The 26293-nt window shown below is 47.9% G+C and overlaps 1 protein-coding gene across 5 annotated transcripts in view; it reads right to left on the bottom strand.

Moving 5' to 3' along the window:
* Window positions 1-26293, bottom strand: part of Sipa1l3 (signal induced proliferation associated 1 like 3) — a 233045-nt gene that overhangs the window by 129264 nt on the left and 77488 nt on the right. For all 5 annotated transcript variants that reach the window (XM_048790949.1, XM_015496907.2, XM_015496906.2 and 2 more), the window contains exon 2: window positions 7595-7662. The gene's annotated coding sequence lies outside the window, so the exon portion shown is untranslated. The remainder of the gene's footprint in view (window positions 1-7594; window positions 7663-26293) is intronic.

The following is a 26293-nucleotide window of genomic DNA, read 5'->3' on the forward strand; positions in this document are numbered from 1 at the left end:
GACTAAGCTCAGTTAACTCATGATCCTAATGTGCAGTGAGGATGAGAATAATTTTTAATGCAAAATTTCACAAATTACCATGTGTTTTCAAAAATAAAAGAGCTCCATGATCAAAAAACAGGTTTCTTTCCCATAGGATTTCAGTCTGAGAAATCAATGATGAACTAAACTGCTGACCAATAAACAGGATCGTGTAACAGTGCTCCATGGCTTATAAGAAGACACAAGTTGGACGTACTGTCCTGCCTGGGTGTGGCTGTAGGCCTCCTCCGGACTCTCTCATTGGCTCCTAGAATTCTCCGGCTACCAAAGCAGGCTAGCAGAAGATCCTCAGGACACTCAGGGTTTGAAAAAGCTTCTTCTCCTACCCTGAGGTCACCCGTGTCATCCCTTGCTTATGCTCTATGACTGTGGAAGGACCTGCCTTCAGGTGAAGGCAACACTGTGGACAGTAGAGCCGCGGCTGAACCTGCCTGAGTCTCTGCCACTGCTGAGCTGCTGTCACACCAGCCCAGAGGTGATCCAAAGAACCCCTGCACTTGGAGTTGGGGAGCCTGGACAGTTCCTATTCAGGCTTACAAGAAAGGGTTTTGTTACCTGTAGCCAAATGTCTCCAAACTACATGCTCCTTATTACATTATCCTATTTATTAATCGACAGTGTTATATATATATATATATATATATTTTTTTTTTCTTTTAGTTTTAGGTGGACACAATATCTTAATTTTGTTTTTATGTGGTGCTGAGAATCGAACCCAATGCCTCACGCATGCTAGGCGAGTGCGCTACCACTTGAGCCACATCCCCAGCCCTCAACAGTGTTTTTCACTAGGTAAAATTGTTTTTCCTGTTTATTTTGTTTCCCCTTCTAGAATGCCAGCTCTATGAGAACCGGAATACTTTGCAGGTCTTGCTCACGGATGTGTGTGTAGTACCTGAAATGCCTGCCAAAGAGTAGAAACTCAGCCTTTTCTGAAAGAATGACTAAGCTCACTTAATTCTATCAATGGCTCTAAAAGATGGATGCCACAAATAGCAAGCTCCTCCCATAGCCATCTGACCCAAAGTTTGCCCCACCTATCTCTCCCCTTCTTGTGACCTTCTTTCAGTTCCTTCAAGAATCAGGCTCTTCCCACGTCTGGAAGTCCACCAACGCTGTTCCCTATGAGGCTATTCCCTCTACTGGGCACCCTCTCCCTGCTTCTCATCCCACTCGGTTATGATCTACTCATCCAAACGTCAGACCCATGACAGATGTCTCCTGACCTCTCCAAACATGTCAAGAGCCCTTCCCTAGGGTATACTACCACAGCCCTCTGGACTCCTCTGTCAAGGCACTTAGCAAAGATGTATTTACTCGGTGGCTGCTATAATTACTTACTTAAATTCTGTTTCTTCCACTGAACTATAAACTCCAGGAAGATGGAGACCCAGTGTTATTTCCAGAGCACTGAGAAGACTCAGCATATACTAGGTGCTAAATAAATACCATCCCTGTTTATTATGGCCATGATTATTTATTACTCACTGAACTAGGCAACCCCACATTTCCACCCCCCTGCAGCGAGGCAGGGTCCTATGACTAGTTCCAGGTACAAGCAAAAGTGAATGTGTTGCTTTCAGGTCTCATAAGCCCTGCTGTGTGACCCTCCAGTTCTCTCCTCCTGCTGTGATACCCCTGGAGGCTGAATGTCTCAGCTGAAGAGTTTTAAGGCAAGTCTCCCACCTGCCCTGCCATGTCATGAATAAGAAATGGTCATTTCTAGTGCCTAACCTCCAGGATTTCAGCATTATTTGTGACTGAAGCACAGCCTCACCCATCACTCACATTCTGGTGAATGAATAAAAGCAGCTAGAGGCAGAGACGCTGTGATCGGACTGGGGGGTGAGGAACAAGGCAATGGCCTTCAGGTGCCAGGACGGAGCCTCAGTGAAAGGAGTGGGGAAGGAGACAGATCAACTACTCCCAGGAATTGCCACTTTCATTCTCTGATGGGGAGGATGAAAGGACCCAAGAGCCTCCCATGCCTTCAGACAGGGCACACAACTCCATGGGGATCACAGCCAAGTCCCAGCCCCTGGGGACGTTCAGAAGCCAGTGACACCCTGGAAACCCTATTAGCTGGAAGACGCTGAACCAGCGAGGCTACATGAAGGGCCTGGGCTAATTCGGGCTGACAACCTTCCCGCAGAATCACCCACTGGGGCTTTGCCCTCCCGACTCTGTCCCAGAGAATAAATCACACTGTCAGGTCTAATTTAGGACTTAGCTGATGGGCTGAGCAGAGCATCCATGCGTTCTGACCACAGAGGTCAAGGGCAGCCCACTGCTCTGGAGGCCAGGGCTGAAAGGCCTCGAGACTACATGAGAAAGGGGACTGACTGAGAGGCCAACAGCTGTGGTTTTCAATACGCAGCAAGGAACTTCTGTTCCCAGCCCAGGCTGCAGAAGTCCTGTTCCCAAAGCGCAGTCCTGCTCCAGCCAGGCACCTTGCTAGCTCAGGGCCAGCACAAGGCAGACAGACACTCTCACACTGGGTAGGGCAGTGATCATGGCGGCAGCAGCTAACACCACCTCACAGGCTGGCCACTAAGCTGCCTCAGCCCTGACGCACAGCAGGGACTGATCAATGAGCTGTCCTGCACTATCCTGGCGCTTCCATTCACTGTCCTACACTACCGTGGCACAAAGTACTTGAAATTCACAAGCACATTTTAATCCTCAAAACAACCTTAGTGGATAACAGAAGCCCATGCTCTTGGCCACCATGTCAACTCGTTTTTTTTTTTTTTTTTAATATTTATTTTTTAGGTGTAGATGGACACAACACAATGCACCTTTATTTTCATGTGGTGCTGAGGATGGAACCCGGATTCCATCTGTGCTAGGCGAGCGCTCTACCGCTGAGCCATAATCCCAGCCCTCAACTCATTTTTTAAACTTCTCCTTCGAGAAACTTTTCCTAAAACCCCGAGTGAAGGCTCAGTATCTGATCTGGGTTCCTGCGGCCCTGTGGTTTCCGGGTGAGGATGCTCATCATCTGGCTGTTCACCTGCAGGGCTCTGCCAACACCCTGGACCCAGGAGGCCCATGCCCGGTACAGGACCAGGCACGTGGGAAATGCCCAGTCACTGCTGGTTGACTGCTTAGATGGATGGATGAAAACCTAAGTTCAAACCTTTCATTTTACGGAGAAGACAACACAAATTCAGACAGGCAAACTGAGTGAAAAGAGTTTCACTGAAAAGGGGGAGGGGGTAAGAAGGGAGGAAGTGCTCCATGATAAATCCCTATTCTTCCTCGATGGCCCAAAAAGCTGTTTCAAGGAGCCCCCCACCTCCTACCCCGAGGCTAGGTTGGACCCTTCCACTGCAGACCCACAGACTCCTGGGCTTGCCCACTACAGCAGTGACCACTCTGGTCTACTACTGTCTATGAGGGCTGCCTCCCTCACTGGCTGAAGAACCTAGGAGGGCAGGCTATCCAGCCACAAGACTACCCCAGCTACTCCTGCGTCGCCACGACACCTCAGGGGCAAGCACAGAAAAAGTGTTCATTAAATGAGCGTTGAACCAGTCAGCGGAGCTTCAGAGAAAGTCGCCAAGGCTAGAAGCCCCATTCTGGGGAGAATCATTAAAAGCACAGGTACTGATTATAAGAGGAAGGTCAGGACTGGACCAGGACCAGAGGGAGACAGTTACACACAGATGGAAGTGAGTCACAAGAAGGTATGTCAATGATCACAACTTCCCCCAAAGCAAGATACCCTGCCTTGTTTTTCCGGATGAAAGAATTTAAATGGAGGCCAAAGAGTGGACTGGGACCCCTGGATCTCTCATGAAGCAACACAGGGTAGTGGCTGAGGGTCCTGAAGACAGCTCAAGTGTTCCCACCCCAGGTCCTTTCTGCAGCAAGTGGCTTCACCACTCTCTGCCTCAGTTTCCTTGTCATTATTCTGGGGATGGATATCACAGCAGTGACGTCACAAAGTGGTTGTAAGGACTGAGATCATCATGTAAAGTGCTTCCAGCAGGGCTTGGCACAAAGTCAGCACCCCTTAATGTCAATTATTATCACTCTTCTTCCCTTGAGGGACCAGGCACTTGGCTGGCCAACCCATCCGACACTCAGTTCCCCCTTTTCTCGGGCTGCCTCCTCAGAAAAGGCTGAGAGTTGAATGGACTTTCTCACCTTCCTTGGAGAAGAGGAGGCTATGTCACACATTTCTGGCCAATGAGATGGAAGTGGAATCTTCTGGGGGGATTTGGAGAGTATTTAAGCAGTCCAGAATGGAGACCTGGCATGGGAATCAATCCTTCCCTGTCTGCAGCTACAGCAGCAACCCTGCAACCACAGGGGAAAGGCCAAGAGAATCTACAGACACTACTCAGCCACCAAACTCATGCTGGCAGTCAGGAACCACCAGGTTTGCTGCTCTGGGAGAGAAATCAATCCCATGGTCATTGTTTGCCAACCTCAGTTCAGGCCTCCAGTTGGGAACCCCTGGTCTACAGGAAGAAGAGCAGAAGGCTGGGCCAATACAATGTACTCCACCTGGGCAACTATTACTAAATAATCTCTATAAATCAACTCACCTTTAAGGAATCTTTATGGCCACTAAAAATGGAAAATTGCTATCTTTTGCTACAAGAAAAAGTAACTTTAAAAAAATGAAATGAAAATGATACATTTGGATTTGCCTGGTGTTTCCATGTCTTGATGTTTGATTCAGCTGAGGTCACAGAGGCCATGCCCAGAGCAGCAGACTAAGCTCACATTCATCATGCTGGGTCCAGATTCATTCATGTACCATGAAATTGACCTGACACAGCAATTTGGGTTCAATGCACCAGCAAAAATTCCTCATTTTTCTCCTTTATGGGGAAAAGAATATAAGATCTGGACATACCTGGCATTTCCACAGGGTTACATTTAGCTATATACTGAGCAGGGACAATTCCTAAAGCCCTGTTCATAAGTGGGGTGATTTGTCCGACATCTCCCAGCTGGTACTGCCTCAGTCGGGGTCCCCTCTGAGAGCCTTCCCTGACCACCTTGTCTAAATTCCCCTGGCACCTTTCCCTGCACTTTATTTTATTTATTTATTTTATTTTTTTGTGGTGCTGGGGATTGAACCCAGGGCCTTGCACATTTTAGGCAAGCGCTCTACCCACTAAGCTACATCCCCAGCCCTGTCCTCTGCACTTCTGCAGCACTTATCCCATCACACTCATTCTATACTCATGTCTTATTTCTGGACTGTTTTGTCCTGCAGTAAAATCTCAGCTCACTCAGGGAAAAGATTTTGTCTGTTTCATTCCTACAGAATGTTTAAGAGGCAATGCTAGGAATTCACTTGAAATTTGGAACCTTCTACCACATTAAAAAGGAACGTGCTAGATTAAAGCCTGAGTCCGTACAATATAAATTAATAACTGAATAAAGAAATGTAAAGAAATAACTGTCTTCCTTATAGAATTCCAGTTAATACACAGAGATGGGACGATACACAAAATCACCCTTAGGGAGACACTTCAGTAATTACTGTTGCAGGAAAGATCCATCCACCAATGGAAGTTTAAGATGCAGGACATAACACAGTCTCAAAGTATCTCCCCCAATGTATCTATTAGTTATAAAGAGAAAGAGTGGCTTGACAGTGGAGACACCTGGCAGAACCCACCTTAACCAAATGATCCAAAGTGCAAGGTCATGAAGGGACTGTTACAGATTGGAGGAGATTAAGGTGACGTGACAACTGAATGCAGCATAAGATCTTGGAACAAAAAAGGGGCAACAGTAGAAAGACTGGTAAAATCTGATTATTAAGTAATCAGATTAAAAATACTGGACCAGGGCTAATTTCTTGGTTTTGATCATTGCGCTTCAGTAGAATAGGATGGGAACATCAGAGGAAGCTAGTGAAAGGGTAGATAGCATTTTTGAACTTTTCTGTAATTCAAAAACTTTTTAAAAATTAGAGAGCTAGCCACTTGCAGTGGCACAAGGCTATAATCCCAGCTACTCAGGAGGCTGCAGGTTCAAGGCCAGCCTGCACAACTTGGCCAGACCCTGTTTCAAAATACAAAATAAAAGAGAGCTGGGGATATGGCTCACTGATACAATGTCTCTGGGTTCAAATCCTAATACTGCAAAAGATAAAATAACATAAAAAATAAGAGTTAATAAAAATTACGGTAAGAAGCATCCTTTGATGGAAACCTGGCCCCTACACATTGTCCCACGATAAACTCCAGGTACCCAGGAAGAGCTCTGGCAGGACAAAGGAATATGACGAGACCCGGTGAACAGCCAAGAGACAGTCCATGTGGATTCACGCAGTTTCCACAGCTTGCATGACTGGTCTCTGCAGCTCAGCCAACCACTCTGTGCCCAGAGTCTGCCTGCCAGAATCTTCTTCCATGTTGTTAGGGTCTCTTGGTCCCTCAAAGATCAAACACCCCCACCAAGCACCTTGCCAACAAAGGTTGACATCCTCATTTAGGAATGCCTCCCATGCTGGAATAACACACAGCCCGAGACCTCCTCCACTGCTTAGATTCCATCTCACAGATATGAGAAAGGAGAATGTTCACTAGCAAAAAACCAAAACCCAGAAACCTAAATATAGCCTATTCAAAATCCATAGATACAGGTAGGTATTTGCCATCTGTTTATATTTTAATTATATGCAAAGACCTGCATTATATTTTTGACCTACAGAGAAAACAGTACACTTACACAGTGGGGTGATGTGGCCGTTCTCTTTTTATTTCTGGGTACTAGGGGTTGAACCTAGGGGCATTCTACCACTGAGCTATACCTTCATTCTTTTTATTTTGAGACAGGGTCTTGCTAAGTTACTGAGGGTCTTACTAAATGGCTGAGGCTAGCCTTGAACTTGTAATCCTCCCTGCCTCAGCCTCTGGCACCACGGGGCCTGGTTCTGTATTGACTATAGTAGCAGTTTCACAACTGAATACCTTTGTCTAAACTCAAAGAACCGTATACCAGAGACTGAGTTTTACTCTATGTAAAATTTCAAATTAATAAAACAAACAAACAAACAAAGAAAAAGCAGTGCAATACATTGATTTATGCTTATGAAGACCTCCAAGACACACTGCTGTCGAGGACGGGGAAAGCATGCTCCAGAAGCATCAATATAGCACAGTTCCTTTTTCTTTTCTTTTTTTTTTTTTAAATATTTATTTATTTTTTAGTTTTCGGTAGGCACAACATCTTTGTTTGTATGTGGTGCTGAGGATCGAACCCGGGCCGCATGCATGCCAGGCAAGCGCGCTACCGCTTGAGCCACATCCCCAGCCCCACAGTTCCTTTTTCTTACACAGCAAACTAAAATTTTAAAAAATGTATATATTCGTAAGTAGGATTGTTCCTGTATGGGAAAAAGATTGGCAGGACACCCACTGGAGAGCCAACTGTAACCACTCTAAGGGGAATGCTGGGCTCCCGCGTGATGGAAAGACAATGAAGATCACTTCCATTTTTCCTTTGATACCCTTTAATAAACATGTTTAGATACGCTCATTATAAAATTTAAACAAATGAACAGCCACACTGTACTCACCCTTAGTATGTTCTGGAGACTAGTGTGCCTTGAGGGTCCCAGGAGAGCCAACTTCAAAGACTGTGCATCTACGCAGAGAAGGAAAAAAAGAGCTGATTTCTTTGACTTAACTCAGTCATCCTGCTATAGTACCCACCTGTCATTCACATATTGACTCCCATAACAAATGTTTACTGAACTCCTGCTATGTGCCAGTCACCGAGAATGCACCAGGGCCAAGATAAACTGCTCTCCCCAGGGACCAGACCTTCCAGTGGCAAGGAAGACAATAAACAAACCCACAATACAAGGTTGGGGGCGAGAGTGACAGGGCTGCTATTTCACATGGGGCGCTTAGGGAAGGTCTCTATGGGGAGAGGCTAGTTACCTGAACAGGTGAGTAAGGTTGACTATTTGAGAAAGAGCCTCCTGGACACAAAAATAGCCAGTACAGAGGCCCTGAGGCAGGAGCCGGTGTGGAACACTTCCAGAGCAGCCAGGAGGCCAGAGTGGCTGGTGCCAGATGAGTGAGGGCAAGTGGTGAGAAATGAGGGCAGACAGATGGAGGACCATCATAAAGGACATTTCCGTTAGACAACTGTGAGCAGAGGAATGACAAAGAAATAGCTCTTGTCCTGACTTACAACTTTATATTATAAATTTATGTCTGAATATTTAATATGGTTAAAATATACACATTATTATTATTATTATTATTATTGGTACTGGACTTGAACCCAGGGGTGTTCTACCTCTAAGTTACATTCCCAGTCCTTTTTATTTTTTGAGACAGGGTCTCACTACGTTGCCCATGCTGGCCTTGAACTTGCAAGACTCCTGCCTCAGCCTCCCCGTCACTGAGACTGCAGGTGTGTTCCCATGCTACCTCACTTCCTCACTTGCTCATATTTGAATGGCTACTTCATAAAAAATGAATGTCTCCAGGCTGAGGAGCCATGGTTGGTATTGTTCTCCATCACATTCCAGGTACCAGCACAGGACAGGCCCTAAGTCAGGAAGATGAGATCTAAAACAACCCAGAGCCACCCTATATGAAATGGCCACTTGGTAATGACCCTTACTCCTTTTGTGCTGGTTCTGTCCTGTGCTGACTCACTTCACTCTCCCAGTGCCCCAAGGGGTAAACGAGTAATCCTGCCCATGGTAACAGATGAGAAAACTGAGACATGGAGGAAGAAACCCACTGGTGGAGGCTGCCCTGTCAGTAACTAAAGTTGATTATGTCACTGGGCATGAACCAGGCAGCTCTACTCCAGGGCCTGCTCCAGACCCCCAGGCTGGCCCACATTCTGTTCTGGCAGCGAAGGAGGGCTAACCACAGGCTGGCGATGCCTCCCTGCCTCACCACCCAAACCAGACCACGCCACTGCCAGGCAGTTCCTCCAGAAAGCCTCCCTGAAAGGAAACCCAACGAGCAGCTGCTCCAAAGGAGTCAGGACCTCTTTAAAAATCCCTCTCCTGGAGAAAGGGGTCCTAGAGAAGCCCACAGGGGTTCTTAAACCTTTCTTATGCCAGGGACTCTTGTTGGCAGACTGGTGAAGAAGGGTACAATACCAAGAGTACAAAGGAAACCAATTCCAATCAAGTCCTCTTAAAACAAAACCAAATCTGAGACATGGTCCTATCCATGCTTCTTGATCAACGCTTCAAATTATGAGATCTAGTGGTGGGTACAATAACTTCAGTGATTCAGAAAAACGAGTGTGACATTTTATGATACTTGCAATTACTGTAATGTCATATGAAAATATATGTGGCTTCCAGTGTGACAAAGTCACAGGTGTTGCTAACAATTGTGGTTTGTTGCTCTCGTTCATAAGGAAATGCTAGATTTCAGTGACATGGTAAAGAAAACAGACACGTGATGTTTTTTCCCAGCCAACTTCATGATCCTCTTCACTTCTTGAGTCCACACACCCAAGATCAAGAACCTCCTAACTAGGGCTGGAGCTCAGTAGCAGTAGTGCTTGTCTATCATGCACAAGGCTCTGGATTCATCCCCGGCACCGCACGCACACACAAAACCCTACACTCAACTTGGAACAAGGTAAAGATGGAGCAGGTTCCAAGAGGAGACAAAAACTTGGGAGTGTGGGGCAGATTCAGCCTCATGAAGTTGGTATGGGAAAGGTCCTAAGTGCTGGCTGTTTCCGCCCATCCTGCACCATTTCCCTCCCAGGGTCAGCTCTCTGAATCTCCTCTTTTCTCATTCTTGGCATTTCTTATGTGGTTGGGGGTGGAGGTGGGACTCACCTGGACTGGTAATAAAGCCACTGTATCACTTTCCCTGTTTCTGGCATGGGTGCAAAAATGATCAGAGCCAATAAGCACGTACCCCAGGACAGCGTTGGGACTACAGGAAAGAAAGATGGCTTATTTTCCCTGAGCCTCTGAAGCTGGTTAGACCTACTTATGTTGGTGACTCAGAGCCTGCCTGAGAGTAAACCAACACAGAGGAAAGCTGAGCCCAGAGGTAGAAGGAAAAGGATCCTGGCAATCGCACTGGAAGCCCTGGATCCCACCATTCCTGAAGCCCGTATAAGACTCTCCCAGGCTACTGAGTCCAAACATTTCCTTTTATACAAAAGCAGGCTGACCTGAATTTCTATTTGTTCATACAACCAAACGATTCTGAACTAACATAGAAGGGCTGAGGCAACCGCCATTCTCAATGATTCCCACGACTCACCACCAGGCCTTTGGGAAAGTAAAAATAAAAAATTAAAAAATAGTTACTATACATAGAAACAGCAAATACAGAAAAACACACATTGTAAAAAACTCAAAAATAGCCTCTTGAGCAGTTGCTGTCCCTCAGCTGGTGTATGAAGTCCTAAAAATTTTGATTTTCAAAATGTTTGGCAGGGCAAGGGGGAACCAGAAGCACCCAGAACATTTTCCTTTATCACAAGACTTTCCATTAAAAAAATTCCTGGGATGATCAGGAAGCCCCTGTAATAAACCTCTTGTAAAATTTTAATAGCTGCTTTTAAAATTGCAACGGAAATTGCTTTTCTGCATCTCTAATTTCTCTCCCTTTCTCTAATGCAATACACATGGCTCTGTAAAGGCAGATCAGCAGTAATGTCAACGGTGCCTTCTCTTCGGCCGGGAACTGCCTCCTGCAGGAGGCTGTGGAGACCCATCAGTCAGGGATCCCTCCCACAGGAAAAGAAAATGCTTGGTTGTGGAAAGGAGGGCTCAGGCCAAGAGTCCGGCCAGGACCTGCTATTCCAGAACCTCACCTGAGACTACTGGGAAGGGAGGATGCCCTTGGAGTTGTCTTGGCAATCCCAGCATGGTCATGGCTATGGCTCATCTGTCACACACGTTACACCCACAGACCAAGCACTTCACTTTCCACTGGTTTATACCATGAACAGAATCCCAGAAAAAGAATGGGCATGAGGAAGTCTCCTGGCCTGGCTCCTAGGCCACATGTTTCCTCCCTTGGGCCACAGGGATTGGCTCTGGGAAAGGTAACTGGGCCAAGCAGGGCCAATCAGAGCTGGTCCTGGAAATTTTGCTGTGATTACTGGGTGAGAGAGATGAGATGGAAGGCAGGGAGCTGAGGGCTTCCCAGCGGCAAAGTCCTGATGAGAATACCTGAGTGGTGACTCCATTTACGGCAGTTTCGGGATTTTCAGGTCCCTGAGCCATTAACTTCCCTTTGCAGTTTAAGCTGGGAGATACTGTCACTTACAATAGGAATAACAGAAACACGCAGGGACCTCAAAACTCAACACGGTGCTCATGCTTCATGTTTGAGTGTACATGGCTTTTCAAAAAAATAAAAATAAAAAATAAACTGTCCCATCTCTCAGGCAAAACAAAAATCCACAAAAATACTGCACACCTCAAGATGTCAAAGACCTCTGAAACCCCTGTCCAGAGGAACTGAGTGAAGACTACTCTGATCTAGTCTGGCCTCCACTTGCTGGATAAGGACACTGAGGTTTGGGATGCTTAAGTGAATTCTTTGGGGCTCAGTGTCAGCTGGAGAAGAGAGCAGGATGCCAAGAGCCCCAGGAGGTTTCACCTTGAACTCCTCAGAGGGTAAGGACAGGCAGTGAGTGAGACTCTAGATCTCTAGAGCACTGTTTTATCTACACTGGCTCCAGTTTTTTCTGTTTTATAAAATGGACTTTCAGGGAAGTGTCTGCAAACAGTTCCACAATTTCATAATTAATGTGCTGAAAACCAATCTCCCAAGTAATGGTTCAGTGACCTTGGTTTAGAGCCTCATTGAGACCCTCTGAACAGGCCACGACTGGTGAGGGTTCCTGCATTGTGCCTGGCTGGCCAGGGCGCTGCTCCCTGACTCCAAGGCGAGGGAGCACACCTGTGCTTTTCTGTCCCTGTACTTATAGACCTGACTTTTCTATTCCATCTCATCCCCAATGGAAGGGATCACCCACTCACACCACTCCACACCTGCCACAGTGTGGATTTGGGCCCCCAAAGGCCTATGTGTTAAAGAGGCTTGGTCCTCAGCTTGGTGCTTTAGAAGGTGGTGGATCCTTTAAGAGGTGAGGCCTAGTGGGAGATTTTCAGTCACTGGAGATGTACCCTTGAAGGGAAATATGGGACTCTGGCTTACTCTTTTTTGCTTCCTGGCCAACATGAAGCCAGCTTCCTCCACCACACAGTCCTGCCATGATGTTCTGCCTCGCCACAGACCCAAAAGCAACAGGCCAAGTAACCATGGATTGAAACCACTAAATCTGAGCCAGAATAAACCTTTCCTCTTTTTAAGTGGATTGTCTCAGACATTTTGTTACAAAACAACTCCTCTTTACCTGGCCCTCCCTGAGGAAGAAGGGATGGCTAATCTAACTGGTCAGGAATTGTGACTGTTACTGGCGTCTGCTTTCAATGAGCAGGATTCCTAGCCCGCCAGAGTCAAGCCAGAGATGGCAGGAGGTTCTTTCCTGTTTCCTGTCGAGGAGCAGGATACACTCCTGGGCAGTTCCATGTGACCTATAAGAGCGCCTTGGCCATAGGCACCCTCTCTTGCCAGGTGGTGAGGAGGGACAGCCAGGCCTCTCCTCTCCACAGAGCCGCTATGGAAGTGGCTGGTCTAGGCACGATCATCTGAGGTGGTGGAGAACTATACCCCGGGAGGCCTTCCGCCACAAGCTTCCTTTTTGGAAGTTACCAGAGCTTCACGTCGGGCGTCAGAGGTTTACTTACCCAACTAATAAAGTGGTTTTCTTGTGCTTCATTTAGAGAAGATTCCCACTAGACCTCCCCTGCCCTGTCTTTGAAGTAGTGACTTAGGAAAATATCTGCTCATCCCCGCCTCCACCCACACCGCGACCAAGAAAAGCTGATCTGGGAAGAAAGGAGTTTGCTTTGGGAAAATCTAGGCCCTCAACAGCCACAGAGAACATCTTGCAATTAATCATATTTTCTCTTATGACCTATATTCTATTAATAACCTGCACTAACGATTTAGCACTGGGTCTTTCACTGATGGATGAAATATCACTCAGGCTGGGTTACTGGCTCTGAGGATCGCACTTCCTCATTTCCTATGCCCCAACACCTCACCTGCCTCCAAAGATAAGTGGGCCAGTGCAGGGCCCAGGACATGGAGCTGTGGGGACTCCACTGTGCCAGGGGCCTGATGGCTGTCCTGCCTGCAGCCTAGCCCAGGTAACGCCATGGTGGAGTGGCTCGCAGATAGAGCTCTGCAGGGAAGCTGCTCAGGGAAAACACTGTGACCATTTCACATACAGCAGATTGGTCAAAATGTCAGAGTCTGACAACACCAAATGTGCTGAATTGTGGAGTAAGGGGAACTCTCAGTCACCGTGGGCGGGAGTGGAAATTGGAACAAACATTTTTGGAGAGTAGTTTGGCAAGTTCTTGTAAAGACAAAGAGGAACCTCAGTGGTGCGCTTCACTTCTCCCACTGGCTGGTGCCAGGGTCCTTGCTGAGCTCCTAGTCCCAAGTGCAGCCTTGTAAATTCTCATTCCAGGTTCAAGCACAGGTTGATGTTTTGATTTTACTACATGCCAGGCACCTTTTCAGCTCTTTAAATCAATTCATTTAACCCTGTAACAACATGGAAATTCTCCTAGGATCCCTAGGTAGCCCACCAGAAAATGGAGGCACAGAGAGAGAATTTGCCCACGCAAGCTGCACCCAGTAAGCAGGTGGCACATCAGGAAGGATCTGATGCAGGGGCTCTGGTTCCAGAACCTCCACCAGTGCAGCAGTGAAGAGCGTGGGCTTAGCCTCGAGCCCCAAATGTTGATGGGGCAAAGATCCAAAGGTAAACAGAAGAATACAAGCGTGTTTAGAAGATACACAGAGCACATCTTCATAACCTTGGGGTAGGTCATGGCTTCTCACCCAAGGATTCTAGAAAAGTGCTTGCTCTCCTTCCAGAAAGGATCAGACTCATCTACACAGCCCGTTGCCCCTCATTAGTCTGTTTTTTTTTTTTTTTTTAAAGCTTAGAATGTGGATGTAATAGTTGGATTTGAGAGGTCCCTCTATTCCCCAGAACACTACCCTGCCCAGAAGAGAAAGATGAACCTCTGGCTTCCTGATGAAGATGGTTGCAGCAGCCATCCTGTGGCCATGGGGTTCCAAGAGAGAGCAGTGCTGGTGTCAACCTGTCAACCTCTCCCTCCAGGTGCTGTCATGTGACACAGGCTATGCCCCCACCCTGGAGAGTTGGCTGATGGCCACTGACAAGGGCTAAAAGTTGTCTCAAAGACTTGGCTCAGAGATGAATTTGGAGAACCCAAGATTTCCACTGAGCGAAGTTGTTCAGAGACATCTAGAGAGATGACCAGGCACCTGAACTAATTCTCAGAGGGCCTGAACTGGGAACAGCTTCCTTCTCCCCACAGACTTTTAAGAGAAGTTGGGGTGACTATCATTTCACAGGCTAAGTCCAGCCTGCTGGCACAATTGCACTGTGGTCTGCTGGCCCCTGGCTCCTGGGCTCGGGAAATCCTGCATAGCTTGTGGATCCTTTTTCCTCCTGTCACCAGACATTTGCTGGATGTGCCAACAGTTAAGCCCCTTCCTGCCCTCCTGTAAAAACAGCTTGTCAATGTGGTTTCGACTGCTGGGTGCTTTTCCACAAAGCATTCTCCACATCCCAGCTAATCAGACAGAAGTTAGAACAGTGGTCAATCTACCAAAATAGGTCAGGCTTTATTTTTTAATCCTCTTATTCATAATATATTGAAAGGGAAGAATGAAAAAAAAAAAAAACGTTAATAGTGAGAAAGTCTCTGGGTACTTAACCTCTCAGTTTCTTCATCTATAAAGTGGGGATAATTACAAGGGTGTTGTGAGGATTAAGTACAAAATAACTCCATGAAGAGCTGGATCTAGCTTGTAGTAAGCGTTTACTAATAAGAGCTATCATCATTCTTATTGCTGGTGGCATGGAGGATTTTCTGGGCAGGTGGGACCTTGGGAAGACCTTCTGGCCATCCAGATAACCCAGAGAAAGTCACTGCTCTGATTCTGACTGCTCAGGGAATAAAGGAGGCTGAAGGTCCAGGCCAGTGCAGAAGCTGGCTGCCACGGCCAGGGACCTGCGCAGAAACAGACCTACCACAGTTGCTAACTGCCCACCATATGCAGACTCTTCCCCTCCTTCTCCGCAGTCAGGGATGGTTAACAAGGGGTACGGGGAAGCTGCTGTGGACCTCTGAGGAAAGTTCCCCAACTTGTGGCTGCAGCAGCCCCATTGGGCCATGAAGCCACGATAAGGATGAGAGCTTTGTCACAAGGATGGTGAAGCAAAAAGATTTGAGATAAAAGGATCCTGCTTTTCCTGATGACCATAAAGCTGCCACCCCAGCCCTGGACTGCCATTCTCTGGACATTTTGCTCACGAGAGAAACCACTCTCTGTTATTTTTTTCAATATCCTGGCAGCCAAATGATTACCACTGGAAAATCCCCTTTCCAATGAGACTGGGTCTTACATAGCAGGCAAGCAACCAGGGGGTCCGGCTAGCAACTGCTATCATTTCAGGTGGCCTCATTGTTTAGGACCTCAGGACCCTAACCATTTCCTCAACACCAATGGAAGCTAGACATGGCGTTTCACACAGAATGGGACTGGAATCATTCTGCCTTAAGAGGAGATGAAATGAGAAATGAGAGTTACGCTATGCCATTCATAGCAACTGTTAAGTACTAGCCTGCACTGGACAGGGGGAGCTGGAGGCCACATACGAAGGACAAAAGAGGATATGGGACCTGCCATTACAAAGCTTCTGGTCCAGAATAAGGGCCAGAAAATAAATAGGCAAACACGTACCCGGCAGGACACCGCACGAAATGAAGCCCAGATCTAAAGAAGAACGGACAGGGAGGCCAGTGAAAAGAACAGGTCAACAGAATGTGCTACATCCAGACCAGGGAGCGTGACGCCGTCACAAGAAGGAAAGAAGGTCTGATCCTGTGTGATACGGATGAGCCTCGAAAACATGATGCTGGGTGAAAGGAGCAGGCCAAACGAGGCCACACATCATGATCCCACTAACACGATTCCCCAAACTGGCAAATCCACAGGGACAGAGAGTAGATTGATAACTACCAGGGACTGGGGAGGGAGAAGTTGGGGGGTGACTTGTAAAGGGTATGGGGTTCCTTTCTGGGTCAATGAGAACATTCTGGAGTTAAATACTAGTAATGGTTGTACAACGCGAGAATACACTTAAAAAGTGGTGAATTTTATAGTTGTATGAATTATATCTCAATTAAAAGTTAGCTGAAAGGCTATATTACTGGATTGGTAATAAAAGTCTCTAAAGGGGAAGGAGAAGGAGAAAAGGAGAGGAGAAGCAGAAGAGGAGGAGGATCCGAGGAGACTGATGAGTTCTGATTTCCATTTTTGAAAAACCCCTCTGGCTGTTGCATAGAGACCATTGGGGTGCAAAAGAAACAGGCAGAAACAGTGGGGTGGCTGCTACCCTGAGTTGGCTACTAGGCCCAGGGCTAGGGCAGTGGAATAGAGAGGAGGAGGCTGGTGAGGATCTATTTCAGGTGACAGACAAACCGGCCTTCCTGATAGACTGCCACAGGGTGAGGGAGAGAAGCCTCATGAGTTTCCCTCTGCAGTTTTCTGCTAGATTCAAACTGTATCCAAGATCAAGAGCAGTTCACCAAAAGCCTATTAAATGAACCAAGTAAACAGTCGCTGCTTCATTTTTGGTAGAGCACATTTTTGCATTTTCAATCAAGATGTGACTTTTCATAGATATATATATGTTTTCTGGTCTGAGTAAACGAGGGTTAATGTTGTCATTTGTCAAGATGGACCCTCATTTGGACAAACAGGTGCAGGTGAGGACAGTGGCTGTTTTGATCTGAACGCAATCAGGGCTGGGGATGCAACTCTGGCAGAGCACTTGCCGAGCGTGTGCAAGGCCCTTGGTTCCAACCCCAGCACCACAAAAAGGGAAAGAAGAAAGTATAGTCAACTGAAAATGTACCTGTCCTTTAAATGATTTTAATTCCTAATGTTAAATGTTATTAACTTAAGTCCGTTAAAATTGTGGCACTGACATAACCCTATTTCAAACTGGTAATTTGTTACCTGGTGTGACAAACCCAGAGAGGGCCGACTTCACAGGCAGGAGACCAAGTAGCTACACAGGCCCTCAGCTTGATCTAGTACTGTCACTGTCTTGAAAACTGTAACAATTCTATCTTTAAACTTCTTTCTTTCTTTTTCTTTTTCCTTCCTTTCTCCTTCCTTACTTTCTTTTCTTTCTTTCTTCCTTTTTTTCCCCCCAGTGCTGGGGAATCAAACCCAGGGCCTTGTGTATATTAGGCAAATGCTCTACCACTGAGCTGCGTCCCTGGCTCTGAACTTGTATTTTCAAGGTGAAGTCCAAGAGCTAATGGAGCATGCATGTGTGAAGGGGATGCATTCCTGCAGCCGCTGCTCCTGGCCACAGCACTCACATGGAGTATTCCCAACGCCCACAAGCACAGGATCTCAGGGGACTGATGACCACAGAGGCCCAGCAAAGGAAAGATAAGTAAAGTCATACCCACAAGAGAAGGTGAGGACACTATCAGCCCCCAGAGGTGCTTCCTTTAGAGCCAGGACTTGTCTGACACAGGAAGAAGGGAATGAGAGTCTAAACTCTAAAGACCAAGGAGCACTACCATAAGCTTTCCTACTAGCCACATTTCCCTGAATTAGCCAATCAGGTAGGGGGATGGAAAGAGAAGGATACAGCAACCCACTTCCTTTTCTTTTTAGTAAGCCACAGAGAGTGTTGGCAGAACGGGCACATATCAAGATGAAACAAAACCAGGGGTGGTGGCACATACCTGTAATCCCAGCCACTTGGGAGGCTGAGGCAGGAGGGTCGCAAGTTGGAACCTAGTGAGTCCCTGCCTCAAAATAAAAAATGATGGGGCTGGAGATGTGGCTCAGTGGTAGAGCACTCCTGGGTTCAATCCCCCAGTGTTGCCCCCCCCCCTCAAAAAAAAGAGATAGAAACATCTGGAGTGGTTTTTGCAGCCTTTCCACTGTTCTGGTAGGAGTGAAATTTTAGCGTGCATGTTGGAGCCAGGAAACACCAAGTGTGCAATTTAGTGATTCCACACACAAATGAAACAATCTGCTATTCACATTAAAAACTGGCATGACACAGCACAGACATGAAGGGTAAAATTCATGCTAATAATTTACACTTTTAACTTTTCTTTATATTACCTCAGCCTGACTCCTTCAAGGATCCAGCTCTTTCTGTGTCTCTACTCAGTTGCCCAGAGAGTCCCCGCATCTCAACACTGGCTGCCCTCCCTCCTGTGGCCTCGCTAGTCCTGGAGTGTCACCCCCTCATCATTCCCCTGCTGCTCACACCTCTGTAAATGGAGCCCTCACACTGCAGGCTCTTCCACATCCCCAGAGGCACAACGCCCTCGGCTTCCCTCCAGGATCCCGGCCAACCCTGAAGACACCTACAACCTGAGCCAGACGACACCACAGAGCCAAGGCCGACTGGCCTCCCTCCTCGGAGGGGGTCCGAGGAAAGACAAGCCAGTGAGAAGGGAGCTCTGACCTTTGATGAAGAGCCCACAGGAGGGGAAGGGAGAGATGCTGCGGTCAGGACAGGAAGGACTCTCATCTCGGTGAGGGGAGGGTACAGGAGGGACACTGGGAATAAAGGCGTTCTAGTCAGAGGCTGGGGAACGGCTCAATTGACCTGCACGCCTTTCCCTATGAGGACAAGCACTGAACAAGTGAAGCCCAGCAGGAGGCAAGCTGTGACTTACAGGGGCCAAGAGTGCCACCCCACAAACCTCCACATGCCGTCTGAGGGGACACAAGGCCTTGGAAGGATGTGTCTGCTGGAAGCAGGGGTAGGAAGGGAAGGGGAGGGGGCAGAGTCCCCCAGAGATCAATCCTGGGCTCCTAACTGGAGACCCACGGTGCTAAGACACCTGGAGTGGTCCGACGAGACTGTTCTATGGGGCATCCACCCACCACCTTCCTTCCAGGTCTGCAATCCCATTTAGGAATGGGGCATGAGAAGTGGTCCCCGGTGGCTCCATGTGGTGGCCCAGGGAGGACTGAGGTAGGCAGTGGCTGTGTTGCCAGCCCCTCCGGGCTTCACTGGAACCCAGTCAGACCTGGTGCCTGGACCCAGCACCTCTGCGGCTCCCGTGTCAGTCTATGAGTGGCAGCCTTGGCACTGCATGGTCACAGGTGACCAACTCTTGCTTATTTCATTCCACCCAAAGACTGGGAAGTGGATCAAACTGTTGCCTGTCAAGGTCTGAGAAACCACTTCTCACCCTAGTATCCATCACGGGAACACACTAGCCTGACTGAGAGGCCCAGTGAGCAGGAGCCCACGCCATGAGCTCTGCGCCCGTCCACCCTCCCCGCTGGGCGTCCAGTACCGACTCGCACGTGAAGTTCTTTCGTTTTGCTGCAGATGTGAGGCAAGTGCTCTACCACTGAGCCACATCCCCAGCCCGGGAGGTCTGTTTTGACCACAGATCAGGACACTGCCAAGTCCCCCAGCTGAATGCTGGGCTGAGTAGACCACGTGACCCGGAGAGTCTAGAACACCCATCACCCCAAACAAGATGACAATGACTCCTGTCACTCTACTGTCTACAAACAAGATCATATTAATTTTTCGGAATATTGCTTTCCCCAAAACACATCAAGGACGTGCCTCCAAATCAGCTAGGAGCACTCTTACCCTCTCCTTTCTTAGTAGCTGATATTCCAATAATATGAATGTGCCATATTTTTTTTAATCATTCCCTAAAAAATGGGCATTTGTTTTATTTCCAGAGTTTTAAAATTTTTTAAAATTTTTTGCCACTGAAAACAATGCTGCAGTAAACATCCTTTGTTCTGGGGCTAGTGCGTCTGTAGGGCAGCATCTCGGGAGGGGCAGTGCTGGGTGAGGACTACCTGTGGACTATTATATTTGGATAATTTCCAAGCTGAGGTGCAGATATGCATGAAGAATATACACTTTTTTAATATTTATTTTTTAGATGTAGTTGGACACAATGCCTTTATTTTATTTATTTTTATGTGGTGCTGAGGATCTAGCCCAGGGCCTCACTCATGGTAGGCCACAACCCCAGCCCCTATACTTGTTTTTTTTATTGAATGTGCGCCTGGAAGAACACACCTGAGAAGTCTTGCCTAGGAGGGCTGTGGACAGGGGAGGGAGACTTCTCACTGAATGCTTTTGTGTGTCCTTTTTATCACATGCATGTACTGCTCATCAAACAAAACAAAAAGAAAAGTTTTTCAGAATGTCTTCTAAAAAGGTCTCGGTGATCTGCGTTCTCCCCAGCAACTTGGGAGAGTACTTTCTGAGCTCACTAATGCCCTATATTTTTCTCCTTCAAGGTTGTTTCACCTTTTTTTTTTGTACCTGGTGCGAGCTAAACATGTCAAATTACCCCTTCCTGTGACCTGCGACCGCTCCTAGTCCGAGGCTCTTGGGCAGGCGGGAAGCCAACTCCCAGAGGTGCCAGTGTGGACAGGTGGCCTGGCCGGCACATAACAGCAGCACAGAAGAGAGAGCCAGGCCAGAGCTGGCGCCAGGTATGCGGAGATCCGAGGACTCTGTGGCAGGAGGAGGGGAAGGCGGCTCTCTCTCCTCTTGTGTGCTCTCAGGTCACGTGCTGTGATTTTAAACTCACGCTGGATAAGCTGCTCTTACTGGCTGAGTGAACTAAAGCTCCCCAAATGCCCAAAGCCCCTCAAAAAGACAGAGGGAGGCTGCCGTGGGGCTGAACTGACAAGAATAAGGCCAGAGAAACCAGAGGACAAAGAACGTAGGAGGACCCAGCTCACGGACACGGAGACCTTCTCTTCCTACAGGACAAGCTCCCTCCAGTGATGGCCCAGAACCAAAGGCCTGCCCAGCCACTGCTCTGAGCCCTGGGAAAACAAAGCTGAGCTGAGTGCAGAGACTAAGGCAGGAAGGCCATCAGGGTGCCTGGGGTGGGGTGGCTGTAGTGTTGGTTCAAACTCTGGACCTACCTGGGGACGGGTAAGGGAAGAAGGCATGGGCTTGGCCTCAATGAGAAAGCAGCTCCGGAGAAGGCAAGGGTAGGAGAGCATCAAAGAATGTCAAAATGGCCAGACTCCACATGATCAATGGCCGACATTCCCCAGCCCCCTGTGTCCCACACTCTGGCCTGAGCTGAAGTGAAGGGGAAGCTCCTTGTACAGCCCCAATACGGGGCTCCTGCCTCTGCTCTGGAATGCCTTTGCCCTTGATCTTTCAAGATTTAGCCTCTTGATCTGAAAGAAAATGGGAGGCAACCTGAGAGTCCACTTAGGGGCAAGCCAACAAATTGTGCTAGACACACAATAGACTTGATGATGTTCCTCCTTCTCCCATCCTCCACAGCAACTGCACTAGCAAGCCCTGTTGCCATCACCCGCTCGGATCTCTAAAAGTCTGCTCTTGACTTTCTAGAAATTATTCTCTAGCTAACCAGAGGACTCAAATAAAAAAGGAATCACATCAGGCTGCTTTCTTGCTTAAAGTTCTTTGACACCTTGGCCAGGCACAGTGGCACAGGCCTATGGTTTCAGTCATTGCAGAGGCTGAGGCAGGAGTCACTTGAGCCGAGGAGCTTGAAGACAGCCTTGGCAAGGCCTCTAAGACCTCGTTTTTTCCTTTACCAGCACTCAAATGCTCCCAGCACAGTAGCTGCTTTTCTTTAAGTTTATTGCTGCCCCAGGGCCTTTGCACATTTTGCCCTAGCTAGTCTCATAACTCACTGCTTCTTGCCAGTCAATTCTCCCTGCAACTATTCCCTCTCAGGGAGGCCTCCCCTGAGCACCCTAACTTAGGTGGCCCCTACTTCACCTTGTTTTTATTCCTTGCAGTGTACTTGTCAAAAATGTTGGTTTTTGTTTTTTTAAAATTGGTTTCACTGAACTCCATGGGTGCAGGGCTATTGTTTTATTCACAATGATACCTCCAGACCCTGGGCAGCATAGCATCCACAAGACGCTCAGAGGATATATGCTAAATAAAGGCTCTTGCAGCTTTTAGAAAAATTAAGACACATCTACATATACCCTATGCCTTTTCATTGAGTGAATGAAAAAGAAGACTAAGTAGAGACACATATTTCTACGTGCATAGAAATTTCTGAGACTCAGGCTGGGGCTATAGCTCAGTTGGTAGAGTGCGTCTCTTGTATGCACAAAGCCCTGGGTTCAATCCCCCGCACATGAAAGAAAAGAAATTTCTGAGACTCTACCTATCCTCCATGGAACAAGCATCAATTAATCATGCCAGAGGGCCAGACTGGCCAGGTGGCTAAAGGAAAAGCACAGTGCGGCACCCTCAGAGCCTCACAGGCAGGGCCCAGCAGAAGAGACCCAGCCTGTGTCCCCCTCTCAAGGGGACTCTGCAAAGGGGCTGAGAGTGAAGGGAGGACTTCACTAGCTTACAAGTCAGCCAATGGCCCTTTCCTGACCAGTCAGAGAAGCAGTGGGTCTTTGTTTGTTCCTTTTTTTTTGTGGTGCTGAGGATTGAACCCAGGGCCTTGTGCATGTGAGGCAAATGCTCTACCACCTGAGCTATATCCCCAGCCCTGATCCTCATTTCTTAGAATTCATGCAAAGAGGGAAAGGCCTCTGGGGCCTTGGGCCCACTTGTGTAACATGAGGACGATGGTCCCTATCCAGGCTTGTCACCCAGAACATATAAGCAGCTACTATGGGCCACATTTGGTGCAGACGTGAGGGGTCCAGCAAGACCTCTACCTTCCCCGAGCACGGGCTCTAAAGAGGATGGTTCAGAAGGCAAATAAACCCAACAGCTGACAACAAGCAAGACAAAGAGAAGCAAAGGCAGGAGCAGAAAATGACAGTGGCAGGAAGGGTTGCTCCAGACAGTCCTCTCTGAGGCAGCATTTCAGCCATTCAGGCAGAGACCTGAATGAAGAGATTAAATTTAATTACACAAACACGTACGTACTTGTGGCTGGGTCCTTGCATGGATATGCATACGGACATGTACCACACACATGCGCAGACACACAAGTACTTCATACAGATTGCTACACACGGTGCCTGATTCCTGAGGTGATGGAATTTGAGAGTTTGGAGTGCTCCAGAGGTGACTGGAATTGAAATCTTCACAAGACCTATACTCTCCCTCCGATTTCCGCTGTGCCCTCCTGCACTGAGGATTAGGAATGAAAGGTGTCCTTTCCATTCTAACACTTGACAGGGGCACCTGGTAGACGGGGAACTACAGGTCTCATTCCACCTTCCCAGCTGCACCGTGTGCCCTCTCAGGGACAGCCCTAACCACAGTGCCCTTTGTAGGACATTTCCCATCTTTTGCTCTGATAAGCACATTGTCATGAATAATCTTCAGCAAGTGTCAGTCCTCACACCTGGGAACATTTGTTGGCAAAAATCCCCAGAGCGGAACCACTGAGGCAAAGGAAGGGCATCTGCAGAGTCATGCGGGTGACACCATCCATGTCCCCTCCCAAGCATCGGTTCCAGGTCCCTTCCCACTAGCAGTGGATGAGCTGCCTGCTTCCCCACACCCCTGACAGCAGCGCATGCTATGCCTTCTGCTCTGCCCTTCTGAGAGGAGAAAGATATTATCTCAGCATGATTTTAATTGGCATTTCTCTCATGCACAGTGTTGAGGATCTTTTTGTGTGTCGAAGAGGCATTTCCTGTTTTTACAGACAATGCCATGGCAATGTGGCAGACATGTCATCTCCCTAGATGGTTTTCTCATGCATGTATTCAGAGCCCTCCTACTTTCCTCGCCCAAACCCCCTTACAGTCCCCAGTCCCCAGAATATCAATGGCTTGAAGCCCGACATTCTGTCCAAACCCAGACAGTCAAGCATGACCTGGCCCTGTCTACTTCTTTTACCTTCTGTCGTGCCCATCCCCCTTCACACATGACATTTCCGTGTTCAGGTCTTTTAGCTCCTCACCACCCTCAGGACCTTTGCATGTGCTGTCCCCAACTCATACCCTGAAATCACCACTGCTGCCACCTCTTTCCCAGATTGGCAACTCTTACTGTTGCTCTTAGCCTCAGTACCACCTCTCCAACTAGTAACATAGCGTTTTGGCACCCATTCTTTCCCTCCACAATTGAGCTTGTGTTTACCTGGGAGTTGCTTGTTTAACATCTCCCCCTGCCACCACACACATGCACACACACTCACTAAGCTCTATGAGAGTGGTGACAGGACTCTCTAGTTTAGAGCTGAGTTCTCTACCTGAAGCCTGCACAGAGAAGCGAGGTCAGGGCATGTTTATGGACTGACTGACAGACACATGCTCAGGAAGGACAGGGTGGCCTGAGGATACAGCATGAATAACAGACTTCCCTCTCCTGGCTGGTTCCCTCCTCCATAGCCCACAGCTTAAGAGTCTCCTGGCAACTTTCCCCGATGCCACACCTTCCCTTCCCCTCAGTGGGTAAGGTGCTTCCTCGGGGCACCCCCAGCTCCACCCCATGCCTCCCCTCCCCTCGCCCTGAACTTTCTGGACAGTTGTCTGCTGTCCCCCCTCCCCCCTGGAATAGTAAGCTCAATAGGACAAGCTCTGGGGCTCTTGTTCACTGCTTTGTCCCAGCATCACACAGCATAGGGCTGGGCCTGGAGGACTGGCCAATAAATGTTTGTAAACAAATCAACAGTATATGTACCTTCCTAGGAGAGAAAGTAAATATTATGCACTTGTTCCCAATCATCCATTTAGCCATAGTGCGCTCTGCGCCATTAAGGAGGAATGCAGGACATGGGTAGCAGGGAGAGCCGTGAAGGAAGGAGGCCTTGACCCGGGATGGGAGTCAAGGTCACTTCCTAGGGAGAGGATGTGTCCACTGACCTTTGCAGGAAGGGCAGGAGCTGATGGGTAGAAGAGGTTCTAAGCAGAGGTTCATGTGTTCTCAGGCCAGAGTCTGAGGCCACATTAACTCAGGGAAGTCCCCACAGAACACCAATAGTGAACCACGGTCTAAGCATGTCTCTGCTGGGCACCGAGCTACATTCTGGACATGCGCTGATGCACTAGCTTCTCCTCTTACTGCACCCACTTTTCAGCCGGGGGAAGGCCCAGGAGAGTGGAGAATGTTTGAGTCAACTCAGCAAATGTGTAGCAGGGCTGGGACATCAACTGGGCCCTAGGTCCCCGGTTTTGCCTTCTCAAGGCTCCAGGATCACTGAATCCTCACCCAAGAGTTCACAGACCTTTGCTGAGGTGAAATTTTCCAAAAATGTGGCAATGCTATCACCTATGCTGGCCTAGACTATAAGCAGCAGACAGGGCAGGAAAGGGTGCTGAGAAGGAAGAGGGTTCAGGACCAAGAAGAAACAGGCACAGGGACATAAACCTAGAGCCTGACTCAAGATGGCAGAAACCAGAAACACAGAGGCTGCCTGAATGAACGCGTGGCCTGATCGTGCCTGACAGGGAGAGGGCGAGAAAAAATCAAATGCTTCCTGGGAGAAAAAAAATAGTCAAACATATTTCTTACATGTATGGAAATATATCTGGAAGGACAACCCGTACATACAAAAATACTGGTAACAGTGGCTGCCACTGGGAAGAGGCGCTTGGATAGCTGGGGGACAGGGATGAGAAAGAATCTTGCTCAGAAGTTATGCCCCATAGAACGACATTTCAGTCAACAAGCTGCATATACAACAGTGGCCTCATAAGATTATGTCATCTAGTGGCATAATCAGTAGCCATCTCAGTTTGTCTAAGAACATGGTATTGACGCTCACACAACAAGGACATCACCTAAGGACACAGTTCTCACACAGATCCTCACTGTTAAGTTCTGCAAGACTGTAATATGTCTGTAATGTCAAGCCCTTGAACACATTAGCAACTCAACCCACAGGAAAAATTACGGTGCTGTATACAGAACTCGCAGAAATAGCCACATACAGAGCAAGAGGCATGCAAATCCATCCCCCAAACATGGCTGATGGTCGGGTGGTGGCTCTTGACCCACTACCTCAACTGCCCAATAGAGAGGACACCAACACTGGCCTCCAAGGGTAGTTACAAGGATCCAATGAGATGATACAAGCAAAGGATTTACAACAATGGCCAGTGCTCATCATTCCATAAATTACTATCCTCATTACAATATTCTGGTGATGGGAGTAATCATTTAATGCTGTACATAACAGGGCTTGATA

This window comes from Marmota marmota, unplaced genomic scaffold (assembly GCF_001458135.2).
Source record: "Marmota marmota marmota unplaced genomic scaffold, marMar, whole genome shotgun sequence".
NCBI lineage: Eukaryota > Metazoa > Chordata > Mammalia > Rodentia > Sciuridae > Marmota > Marmota marmota.